The sequence below is a fragment of the Ctenocephalides felis genome, unplaced genomic scaffold, assembly GCF_003426905.1.
Source record: "Ctenocephalides felis isolate EL2017-DRISC unplaced genomic scaffold, ASM342690v1 CF-g0.4_SCAFFOLD_03573, whole genome shotgun sequence".
Classification (NCBI taxonomy): domain Eukaryota; kingdom Metazoa; phylum Arthropoda; class Insecta; order Siphonaptera; family Pulicidae; genus Ctenocephalides; species Ctenocephalides felis.
In genome coordinates this window covers 4,572,584-4,583,187 of record NW_020539727.1, presented here as the reverse complement: position 1 = coordinate 4,583,187, position 10,604 = coordinate 4,572,584, and the positions used below count along the sequence as shown (strand labels likewise).

The 10,604-nt window shown below is 31.6% G+C and overlaps 1 non-coding gene across 1 annotated transcript; it reads right to left on the bottom strand.

Annotated features, from left to right (window-relative positions):
* Positions 1 to 504: 504 nt before the first annotated feature.
* Positions 505 to 666, bottom strand: LOC113389848. Its single transcript, XR_003368276.1, has one exon. It is a non-coding gene; the product is annotated as a U1 spliceosomal RNA (small nuclear RNA).
* Positions 667 to 10,604: the final 9,938 nt, after the last annotated feature.

The following is a 10,604-nucleotide window of genomic DNA, read 5'->3' as shown; positions in this document are numbered from 1 at the left end:
ATTTTAATCTATATTTTCAATTGAAAAAGAACAAGCGGGGAATCATATCAATATGTTTTCGATCCTATCTTGTCGTGGATTCAGTATATTCTGTGAGATCATGATAAAAAGTTTTATTAAAGTCTCCAAAAATAAAGATCTTAATAATTATTACGAAATTATCAGCACGAGTTTCAAGTTATAGCTTCTGAATAGTTTTTATATTTTTAAATTAGCAAGTCTGATGAAAACATAAACCTCTCCTACAGGAAGTTAAGATTAAAATTTTTTATTATCACCAACAAAGTTGTCGCCAACATTATAGAAAACATAGAACAAATATATGAAAGACTCCAGCGAGAATCTGTTTAATAGAAAGCGCCTTGAACAACTAAAACACGATGCACCAAATTGTCATCAGTATTATAGGAAATATTGAAAACAACCCTTCTATAAAAATACACATACTACCTAGACGAGTAAATAAGATGTATTTTCATTATATTGAAATTTGACAGTTTATTACCGGGACAGCGCGTACGCAGTCCCGACTACCAAAAATTGCGCGCCCGAGTTATCCACATTAGGGACAATCGCAGGGGTCATCCCAACCGAGGTGCAATGGAGGGGCCTCGCCCTGGGGGAACCGCCTTCAGGATCACGGTAGCCCCCACGCCAGGTAAGTATGTCTAAGGGTCTCAAGAGGTGACCCATGCCTTAACCATTCTATATTTTGCGGTGATAGTAGATAGGGGAATACTCTGTAGCGCCACATAGTGGCAGGCATTCTGCGCCGAAACGTCTATATTCATTATAAAGTTATAGTAATCGCAAAAAAATCGAAAATAAATTTTTTTATATATCTTTACGTTTCAAATCCTTCTGAACATTTTGGCATACCTTAGAAAAAATGGATGTGTGTGTGTGTGTGTGTATGTGTGTGTATTTGTGTGTGTGCGCGTGTATGTGTGTGTGCGGATACAAATTTTTGTCGACGATTTCGGGAACACGGATGAAGCAATTTGAATTAAAAAAACATTCAATTTGTATTGATAAGGAGACGTGCTGATTAGTTTTTGATGGAAGCAGGTCTAGCCCTTCCGAAGATACGGGGCAAAAAGTGCCAAAAACGGTAACACGGTTTTTAAGAGAACGGAGCGTCCGATTTTAAAAATTCAAAAAACATTTTACTGGTATTGACAAGATGAAGAATTGATCAAATTTTCATGAAAGCAGGTCCAGCTGTTTCGGAGATCTAATAAAAAAGTAAATCAAAAAGTCATTTGGCGGTCAAAAATGATCATTAGACATATGCACATCAAATAATCAGATATTTTATAAAGATTTTAACAATAAGTATGAATTTTGTTTACATTCATATGGGTTCCGTACCAATGTTTATCCGTTAGACGGCGACGCGACGCTTACGCGCTTTGACATTTCGTCTCTATGCAGTTAAAGCAGTACGATTGCTTTAAAAAAAGTTCAGAATTTCCAAACTATGCCAAAATAAAGAAAACTTTTTTTTTTCAAACCATTTTTTTTTTTAAAAAAAAGTAATTTTTTGTCGAATTTATAGTTTCTCAAAAAGCTAATTTTTTCGAAGTAAAATTTTTTCAAAAATGTTAATCGCTTTAAAAAAATAATAATTTTTGGTACGGGAAGTTCCTGCAATTTGCCTTAAGGCACGATGCCATGCGCCCCGCTAGTTTTTGAATTAATTCGCATTTTGTAATGTTGTAATATTCTGTTGTATTGAATAATTGCAAGTAATTAGTTCCACAAAGCAATATATTGTTTAACATAAGCAATGATAAAAGAAATATCGAAAAAAATCCTAAAACAACCATCGCAGACAAAATTGCACGAAAGGCTCCGGCGAGATTCGAACTCGCGATCTTCTATTTACTAGACTGGCGCTTCAATCAACTAAGCCACGGCGCCGGTGGCGAAAAAACAGTATTACCAAAGTTGTAGCCAATCTTTAAAAAATAGTGATAAAACATCAAAACAACTAGCGCAGATAAAGTGATACAAAAGGCTCGGTGTCGAACTCGCGATCTACTGTTTACCAAAGCTACTGCCAGTATTTTAAGAATTAATTATATTGCATAGAAAAACAAGTAGTATTTGAAAGGCTACCACGGAAATCAAGCTCGCGATCTTTCGTTCACTAAACAGGCGCTTCCACATGGTAAAACAAGTAACACACGGCTGTTTATTAGATTCTGCCGATTAACAACTTGCATACATTATGCTACTGAATCGTACTGAATACTGTCAAAATGTCATGTATTTGCTGTGCATTCAGGCGTTTTACACATAAACTGCAACGTCACTCGTATGTTATGAAGCTGTGGCAGAAAGTCCTTGTTATCTAAAATATTTTTTTCGACATTTGTGCGGTTTCTAGGTAAGGTTCGCTATCTGACAATCTGAGGAAAACGCCTGACTGCACAGCAAGTACATGACTTTTTTCAATATTCGTATGGAAAGTTCTGCATAACATAGCCTTGCCATAACATTTTTCTGTTATGCGGCAGAACCAGACAAACCACGGTGGCTGTGATAGGTTACTAGGGTTATCAAAATTGTTCCCAATATTTAAAACAAACATCTAAGAACAACTAGCGCAAATAAAATCATGACCCTAGACAATATTAGAATACGATGTGTTCGTATAGACCGTCCATGTCCAACCGGCGGCCCGCGGGCCGCATGCGGCCCGATGGCAATTTTTGTGCGGCCCCATGACAAACAACAATCGCACAAATTATTATTTTCAATTTGAAGTCATTCACCAGTCTATAAGTCCATATGATTGTAATCGTGGGGAGTTATCTTCGAAAAAATGTTCATATTACGATTATTTTGAAAAAAAAGAATTTTCAAACAGTTTTAAAATACAAAAAAAAAACATTTTTTTCAAAAAAGTCCACTTTTTTCAATTTCAATTTCAAGATTCTCAAAAATCTAATTTTATCAAAGTTTTCAAAAATATTAGAGCTTTTAAAAGTTTGGAATTACGGTACGAGAAGTTCCATCAAATTGCCTTAAGCCGCGATGCCATGCACCACTAGTTTTTCCAGATTTGTTGCGGCCCAGTGCTTTGTATATTCCTAAATTTTGGCCGAAAGAGTAATTTAATAAATTTAATAAAATAAAAATTAATGAGTTTTAGTAATCGAGCATTTGAAACTAAATTTGGTATTACAATCGTATTATGTTTTATAATAATACAATAATAACAAAAATATACTAGATAATATTATATTATATTATAATAAATATACAATCAAATCAAAATATAAATCAACAAATACACTGCCGGTTTATATGTAATAGATAACACATCTAATCTACTTGAATAACTTCTACACTTTTTCTACTTATTAATATAAATATTTAGTGAAATTTATTGAATAATGCATTATAGTGTTAGTTCATTACATCGTATGTCATTCTTAATTCTCCTTAACTAATAATCATCCCGTGCAAAATTTGACATTCTTAAGCAATTCATTTCCTTCTAAGTGTATTCAGATCCGTGTTAAGTGCTAATCCAGTTTTAAAGTGCAGGAAGATTTCTATTAGTGTAACATGTCTTTCTTAAATCGTATTTTGTAGAATAGCGTAGAATTTTAAATTATATTAAATTTCGTAAAAAGAAATAATACCATAGTAGGATATGGTAAATTGAAACAGATTACTGCAGAAATCGAAAAAACTTTCCAGATAATCTTAAAGTAGATTCCATTTCTAGATATATAGTCATTTACTATCATTTTTATCGTTTTATTCAAATTTTTATCACGTTATCTTCTTCAGATAAACATTCTTTCTCTATTACCAAGAATCATAAAAAATTGTAGACACTGACGTTTTTTAAATTTAATATATGTTTTATTGGTGCTTGATGCAATATTACATAATGCAAGAACCATAACCACAACCAAATCTCCTTCAGCCCAATTTATTTTTCTGTTTCTCAGAAGAATAAGTAACAATATCAAAAGCAACATATAATTTAAAAATTACAGCCTTGGGTACAGTCACAGTGGCCACAATTTTCCAAGTGCCTTCTGGCAAAAAAAACGCCGGCAACAAATTCTCATCAAAATGGAAATTCACATGGTAATTATCCTGGAAATAGACAAACATAAAAATTGGATATTTACTGCATGATATCAATCTGTCACCAACCGCTGGTACTGGACAACGTTCAGGAAACTTTTGGTCGCCTTCTCGAAATTGGGCAACAATTGGCAGCATTATTTTAGACACAAATTTGGTGACAAATGGGGAACTGTCGGTGACTTTTAAATGTTCCAGGAGAGGACACAGTTCTATTTTCATCCTGGTAAATTGTTCCTTGTAACGATTGCTCATCTTTTTGTAAAATTGTGTCTCACCCTTGAGGAAAGTCGATAATTATCAACATTATAAACTAAAAACTGCATAATATACAATACCATTATTTTATCCAAAGGTTTTAAAAACGATCCATTAACGACAAGACTTGAATAAGTTCTGTTCAATTTTTTAATTTCAAAATGATACGGAATCCCATACTCTGGATTACAGTAATCCATGTTTAAAGACCGGAAAATAACTCTATAGTTTTTCTAAAAATAATAAAATAATATTATTTTATCATTAATTAATCTCCCAAGTCTTACCCAACAATTAGTGTTAATAATCATTATTGCAAAAATCATACAAAAAGTTACTGAAGACATTTTAGTACAAATTGCAACGACATACTGATTGTGAGTGCATTGGAAAAAACATGTTTACATTTTTACAAGATATCAATTATAGATTAATATAAACATTATTGCATAAATTATACTAATTAGTGCAATTGTATGTCCGTTTGTACATAGGTGTACTGATACTAATGCATCCTAATTGAATCCAAACCAAAACAAATCCTAATCAAATCCAAACCAAAATAAAGTTCTACTAATCTAAATTAAAATAAACAGAAACTCGATGTACTTTTAATGGAAATTATATTGGTTTTTTGAGTCTGCAGAAGTGATATTTGAATAGAGTTCGTCGAGACCTTTCATTTGATACCCCACATGCTCATTTTTGACCTCGACTTCTGCAACCCGTTGGTCGTCTTTTTATTTTATCATTGGTAAATTTCGAACGGTTTATCCGATTTGAATGCAATATTCGACAAAGTTGAAGTAAATTATATAAGTTATAATATTGTTTAATATTATAACGCCCTACAGCAACTCGGAATACCTGCAATGGCAACTATATTAATTTGTTGAGTCTGCAAATGTAATATTTGAATAGTGCTCGTCGAGACCTTTCATTTGATATCACACATGCCTATTTTTGAACAAACATATATTTGACTTTGAATTTTTGCAACCCATTGGTCGTCTTTTTATTAAATCTCTTGTAGCTTTTGAACGGTTTGTCCGATTTGAATGCAACATTCGACAAAGTTGTAGCAAATTAAATATATATGCATGTATATACAAATATATCTAATTAATATATATATATATATAATATATATAAGTATATAATTATTAATAAATCACTTACTACTTGCGCAGTGACGTCACCATACTTATCACTCACCTGAAACAAAAAAAATAGTTTAGATATATCTAATATATAAAATTCTTATGTAATGATGTATGAAAGGATACTCCTCCTAAACAATTATTCGGATTCTGATAAGTCTTTCTGAAGTTTGTTAAGGGAACTGGTATATGATTATAAAAATATAGTAGTATTTGTTAAGAATTCCCAATGGTGGTAGTCTAAATTATTTTTTGTAAGGGTGTCGTCGTATCGTATTCCGATACGATGGACAGTCGCCAGGCGATGTAGGCGGTCGTCTGCATTTCATTTCACATATCACGTGCAAAATGCTTTAGTGATATAAGATATTTTAATTTTTTGAGCTTAATTTATGTGTCTGGACCGTCTACATCCGCGTCGATAGTTTTTTATGTGTCTGCAAAATGATTTGAAATAAGCATAAGAAATCATCCCCCGTATATGTAGAAATTAATGTAACCCGCCTCTTACGGGCGGGGCTAATATTGTTAATCCTAATTTTTAATAATTTTTATTTAGTATAAGTTTAGAGCGCAGTATAGTAACACTAATTATCTGATGCCCTTATATTCAACATATTTTTTTTATAATAAATCTATTAATATTAAACGTCGCATTTTATTTTATTTAATCACCGATCACACCAGCAGTTCCATTATAGAACAATTTTAAAGTGTAGTGGTTAGAATAAGTAAATCGACAACACCAGTTTAGACGTAGAAGTAATTATTAAGCTTTGCGCCTTAACAGTATTGTAAAAATAAATAAAAAAACGACATGTCAATGTTTGACGTTGAAAATATTGTTTGGCATTGAAAACAAATGAAAACTGTCATCTGCCAAAAATTACAATTCACTTATGAGCCTAGACAATATTAGAATATAATATATTCAAAAAGCAGCTGATATGTGCCAGAAACTAAAAGAATATAAGATACAGTATATGTATGGCAGATTGAATGATACACATATGAACTTTCAAATTTTCGATTCATAATGAATTTTCATATTTTAGATTCAGAATTACGGGCTAATACGAGGACGAAAATTTTTTTACTTTTTTGCTATTTACAAAGAAATGGTTCGGCCAATCGTAGCGCAAACGATAAACGATATGATAAACGATAATCCTCATCGAGACACATCGAATGGCTTTCAAATTTTTGAAATCGGTCCAGCCGTTTTTGAGAAAACATCGATGAAATGTAAAATTCGGTTTTAACATTCTGGATAAAACATCTCCTTCGGCAATAACTTAAATTAATGGGACAATATTTTATGCTTGTTTATTGGTAGTAAAACTGTGAAAATGTCTATTAAGTTGCTGTACTTTCAGGCGTATTTTACATATAAACAAACAAGGAAGAATCTTACGATAACTGCTCCCAATGAAAAGCTCTCATATTTCGTCTACAAAATACGAATAACAAAAGTTGCAGTATTTATAATAATATATTTGAAAACGTTTAATATCCTTTTATTACGGTATGGGAAGTTTTAGCAATTGGCCCTAAGGCACGATGCCGTACATCATTAGTTATAATTTGTAACGACTAATTTACGTTTCCGGCGTCAGATGACATTTAAAATCAATTTCCCGTGCAAAAAATCAGACAATACTGCAATTTTGTATATTTAACAAATCAGTCATATTCTGATTGTTTCTGGGAATATTTCTGCAACAATTTGGGATTCTTTATTATAAAATTGTTTAATATATTATTTATAAATAAGTATGAAAATTCAATTTGAAATTTTCATAACTTTAGTGTTTTATTTGCAAAATGAAATTCTGTGCTGGGTGAGTGAAATAGTAAAATTATATATATATATATATATCTATAATATATATATATATATATATATATATATAATATAAATATATATATTTATATAATATATATAAAATTCTTTCATACATCATGTATGAAAAGATACTCTTAAACGATTATTCGGATTTTGATAAATCTTTCTGAAGTTTGTTAAGAGAATTTTTCAGAATGTATGTGATTATAAAAATATAGCAATACTGTAGAAATAAATGAAAAAAAATACAAAAACCGCTTAACATTGTTTGAGACTGAAAATATTTGAAACATTCTTTGACATTGAAAACAAATGAAAACTGTCGTCAACCAATAATTTCAATTCACTTATGAGCCTAGACAATATTAGAATATAATATAATCATGATTATAAATAAGAAAAATGTGATGTCTACATTATTATTGCCAAAAAGAAGCCGAAATGTGCCAGAAATTAAAATAATAAAGATACATTATATGTTTTGCAGATGAAATTCTGTAATTCAGTTTGACAGATTATTATTTTTTAACGAATGCGTGTCATGTTTTGCTCTACTTTACTAATTCACAATACAAAGAAAAAATCACTCATTCAAAAAATTCTTTAAAAGTTGCATTGTGTCAAAAATTCATATGTTTGGTATTGGATACGGAATATTTACTCAAGTCAATGGAGCGTTTTGGGTCTGAATTTTTTTACTGTGCTTCAATTTGTATGAACATTTAGAAATTAATTATACACACAAAGAACAATCGTAAATTTGCATGATGAATATTCTCGTCTTGCTAATATTATAAAATAGTGAATGGTCACTGTTTTATGTACACGACGGATATACTCCTCAATTTGCATCACGTATATACTCGTCAATTCGCATGACGTATATACTCGTCAATTCGCATGACGAATATACTGTCGCGTTTTGCTCTACTTTACTAATTCACAATACAAAGAAAAAATCACTCATTCAAAAAATTCTTTAAAAGTTGCATTGTGTCAAAAATTCATATGTTTGGTATTGGATACGGAATATTTACTCAAGTCAATGGAGCGTTTTGGGTCTGAATTTTTTTACTGTGCTCGTCATGAAAATACTACGAAATAGCAAATTGCCACTGTTTTTTACGCTCGACGTATATACTCGTCAACAGTTGTAGGTAGCATTTTGCCCAAAGGCAAGTTGCATGAACTTCCCGATAAATATTCATACTAAATTTAATCAATAACAATTTTTTTTTTTTTATTTCACTTTATTTCAGCAATCAGAAATACAAAAATAATTTCTATGAGCTAAACTGTACATTTAAATAAGTATGATATTATATAAGATAATTCAGTGATATATCTTACTTAGTTTACATAAAATCGAATGGCCATATCCTTTTCAGTCTTCTATTGTCATGCGGTAGTAAGATGCCTGCAACTATTGGGTTTGGGTGGGTCTCTAATTTATTTCTATGGATTAAGGCACGCTCTTGTATTGTTTGCCGGACTGTTAACATTTTCAGGTCATTGTGTATTGTAAAGTTTATCACATATCAATAACAATTGAGATCAATTTAGTACTTTTCCCTAAAATGATTGAACTATACTAAATTCCAAACAAATATTGTATTTCTTCAGACATCTCACGTAGTAAGTGCAATGAAATCTCATTATGGAATGTAGTATAGTGCAGAACAAACTCGAGTACTATACTTATTTCCATACAAAATTCAAATTTTCCAAGACATTCTGCATGGTGTGCGCGTGGAAATCTTTGCTTAGAAACTAGTATAGCATTTCACTTGAGACGTCGAGAAAAGAAATCGGATTTTTACGCAAACTTTTCTTTCGGGAAATAAATTGAGCATGACGAATATGCTCGTCAATCATATTATTATTTTTTCAGACAAATTACAGAATTTTCATGAGAGCCTTGAACGTCGAAGAAGTGAATGAAAAGTTGCTGAAAATTCACGAGTTTAAAGTGGTATCTTACAACAGAACTTATACATACTATTTGCTGAATGCAACAGTTATTGGAACCATCAGAGAATATAAGGTAAAAAGTTGAAAAAAAAAACACAAAACTAGTTGAAAGTGGCATTTAGCCTTAAGCCAGGAGCATGAAAAAATATTCAGTAGTTTTCTCTCAATTCAAAAAAACAAGTTATTTGGCCTATCTTTGTATATACATAATTAGAAAAGTGCTTTGTGACTTAGACTGTATCTAGAACGGTATTTTATTCATTTTTTTGCATTAATTTCAAAAAAATTGTAAAAGTGCTCCAGGATAGTTACAATCTAAATGCATTTGCTAATGTATTTGTAAGAAGTAATCACTTAGACTGTGCTTAGACCTGCAGACTTAATTTAATAATTTTGTTTATAAAAAATACAGGGTCCGCCATCTAACTTTTTGTTTCAACATTTCAAAAGGAGACTGTACTGATGAGCAAACTGTAAAATAGTATTATTAAAAAGGACTGTACCGACGAGCAAACTGTAAATATTGCATTAATACAAAAGGAACTTTACTGACGAGCAAACTGTAAATGTTGCATTAATACCAAAAGAGACTGTACCGACGAGCAAACTGTACTTGAAACTCGGCAATTTATTATATCATTACAATTTCTCTAAAAATCTAATGATAAATAGTTGTGCTGACATCCAACGACATTTCATATTTTTGGCCACAAAATGCAAATTTTGGGAACTCAATGTCTCCGAAACAGCCAAACCTGTCGTGGCCAAAACGTAACCAGCACGTCGCCCCATCAATATGAATCCAATTTTGAATTATACCAATCGGTTGATCCGTGCTCCCGAAATAGTCGACGAAAGTTTTTATCCACTAAGCATTTTTCTTCTAGATCGAAAGCAGATTTTACCACTATGTCAACAATCGTTACGTCGAGCAATTCCTTCCATTAGAAGCTGATCTTTGTCCAGTTTTGGAAGGTATTTGGAGTTCTGGTAAAAAAGGATTGGTAGGATCCTTTATTGTAACCTTGCTGAAACCGATGAGGGACTTCTTCTTCGCTCCTGGTAATAAATTTCCTTCCAAATGTCCAATTGTACCGGTAAGGAAAAACATGTATACATGAAACGCTCTCTTGTGCTTGGTGAAAATGTCTATCTACTTGCTGTGCGATGAGGCGTATTTTACATATAAACTTAAGGCAAATTGCTGGAACTTTCCGTACCGTAATGAAATATTCGAGAAATTTTAAACGTTTTCA